Genomic DNA, 3085 nt, shown 5'->3' on the forward strand with positions numbered 1-3085 from the left:
AAAAAAAACATTTAATAACACTGGTTTACAGCAGAAATGTTCTTTGGATACCGCTATCCAATTCCTATATAGAATGCTCTCGGTGATTCCAAAAATCGAGTTACTTTTTTTTCTATGGATACGTTTTCGAGATATCAAAAAAATCAAGTTACTGATGAAGAAAATCGATGGATAAATACAAAATAATGAGTGGTCAAATAAAAATGCGCAAGATTATTTGTATGAAAATTGAGCACGAAAGAATGTTACTCATACGCCGCGTACACCTAAAGAAGTAACACGCTTTTCTGCTCATATTTCATACAAGAAATCTTTGCGCTTTTTCATGTGACCATCGATTTTCTTCATCAGTAACTCCATTTTTTTTTGTAACAGAATAGGCTTTAGTGCATATGCAAAAATTTGGCACAGAACCTGTTTTTTTTTCTTCTGTTAAAGTTTGACTTTTTTCATTTTTTCATTAAAAAATAAAAAAGCTGGAATGATGAATTAATTTGTCAGAAACTGTAAGCCCTATCGGTAAGTGATGTATATACGGTTTATGGAGAATTTCATTGGCTTTCGTTTGCTGTATTTTATATTAAGATTTTTAAATTGGTTCGTAGGGTATACGTGATTAAAATGAACAAATTTTAATTTTTATTTTTTTTTAGTATTAAAATGAAATGTTAATAAGCCACAATAACATTGACAGGAACCAAATTAAAATTTGTGATATAGTGTAATCGACCCTATTATGGTTGTCGACTTCGACATCGATGGAAATTTTTCATCAAAAAAATAGTCATCGCAAATCCAACTTCAATTACGCTGTCCACAGTGTTTTATCGGAAAGGTGTTTCTCGCAGAATTACTGTGGTCAGCGTAGCTGGAGTTGGACTTACGAGACCTATTTTTTGATGAAGAAATTTCATCGACGTCGCAGGCGACTTGGAATTTGGATTTTATTAGCTTCATTTATATACATCCAAAGTTGCTAAATACCTAGAATTTGTGATGAAATAAAACAAAAAAGTATTTGGCTTGACAATAATAGTTAATAAATATTAGAAAGATAAGCTCACCTTGAGAACACTTGTTTGAGTCACTGTAGGAACTAAACGCTGTTTGCTGTGTCGCGATTGCTTTATCAAACACATATTAACATTCTATAAATTAGATAAGCTTATTCGGTTAGTGATAACATGAGTTATCTTTTGTTTATATTACTCTGCATTTTTTGGGAGTCTTTTGGCAAGTCAGCGTTTGTTACTTTTATTCCATACGTGAGGGTGATAACGTAGCAATCAGTATTTCTATTTCGATTTAAGATATGTTGTTTGTGTCTTTATTTTACTATTTGTTAATTTAAAATTAATCAGTTAAGCTAATGTGGAGTGTTTCTCTCAATGAATGATATAGTATATAGAAATTATCTTTTCATTTTGTATGAAAAACGATCGGCATTAGAAAATAAATTATGCGAACTCATAAGTGGAAGTGGGCGAGGAGCGATGAAGAGAAAGAAATAGCTATTATTCATCATTTTCATTCTTTAACCCAATGCCCTATTTTAATAACTAATAATAACCCAACCACTAATTTCATTCGATTCAAAGTCAACGATTTAAGAAATAACATATCCAGTGATATTCAAAACAATAAACAGATGAAAATATACCCACCTGACTTTTTATGAGTTAGAGGAACATATATATGTAGATCTTGGCATGGAACTTGCTGCAGTATTTAGTCCAGAAGCGTACGTGGCTGTTCAAGCCCAAGTTAAAGTCAAATATTATTTGTTTGAATATACATACGCGGATATCGAATTAGCCGAATGCTGCCATGGTAACGAGGCAGCGTAGTGTGGAACATAGTAAAATACCACTCTTTTTTCATGTGGTTAACAAATTTGTACTAAGTGGCTATAGCAAACAGTATCTACCTAATTGCATTTAGTTTGTTTATTTATTGTATCAATGATTTGCATCTCAGTTTTAATCTAGAAAAGTGTTTATGTAGTACCCATTACTTGACTGTGTCGGTGTATATACATACAAATATCCCTATGTAGGTCTGATTATGTTATCAGTCCTTGCTTTCGAGCATAAGAGTGTAAAGTGGAAATAGTGTTGCCATCATTCTCTTATATAACTGAATTATCATTTGTATATTTTCGCTGTTACAACACCACGTTGTTTGCAAAGTTGTAATTGAGCTGAACTCATTTTCGATAAAAATTTCGAGACAACAACACTCTGTGACTAACAGATACATATACAAATGTACAAATCGTGTGATCCCTGCTTTAGACTATAGATCAAGTAACTTGAGTATTCTTACTACCCACCTTTGCTTGCTTTTGCAAAAACTTCCTAATCATAAGCTTGCAGGAAATGAGTAGGTTTCCTAACCTCTTCCAGGACGATGAAAGTTGTGTAGAAGTACTCTTTATTGTAATTTTGTGAGCTTTTTCGTTTCCATGTACATATGTACTTATGTTACAATGCCCTTGTATTGAGAGCATCTGCAAAGCGAACCGTCCTTCCCGCACATTGAAGGATTTGCGGCAGTTTACCGCCGATTCCAAAATCCGATGCCTAAAGAGTAACTGTACTTTTAACTTTCAATGGCGTTTTCGTTTCTACAAAAAATTTTGCCTTCTCATTGCCCTCTTCTTAGTGTTTGTGCACGTAGAGGGCAAAGAGAAGGTTGCATTTTTCGGTGGAAATGAAAACGCTATAAGTCTTTGCCCTGTTTACGTAACTTGGCAGCTCTTATTGGAGATAGCAAGTTATGAATGAAATAGTAATCTTTTAGTTTATCAATCAAAATTTTGAAATTTCGTTAATATATGTATTATATAAATTCAAAGAAATAACACATTAGCATTTTAGTAGGGGAACATTCTTCTCAAAGTGCGGTGGCCAGCCTTGCGACCCAAAGTGAAAAGTGCGAAATTAGCAAATGAATAAATAATTCAATAAAAAGATACAGTTTTAATTGCACAAAATAAATAAAATGGTAATTGTTTATAAAGTTAAGCCAAAGGAAATAAAAACAGGAAATTTGTAAAAAATTAAAAAAAAATTTTATAAAAAAA

Source organism: Rhagoletis pomonella, unplaced genomic scaffold (genome assembly GCF_013731165.1).
Source record: "Rhagoletis pomonella isolate Grant_MI unplaced genomic scaffold, Rhpom_1.0 Rhpom_scaffold_00007, whole genome shotgun sequence".
Lineage (NCBI taxonomy): Eukaryota > Metazoa > Arthropoda > Insecta > Diptera > Tephritidae > Rhagoletis > Rhagoletis pomonella.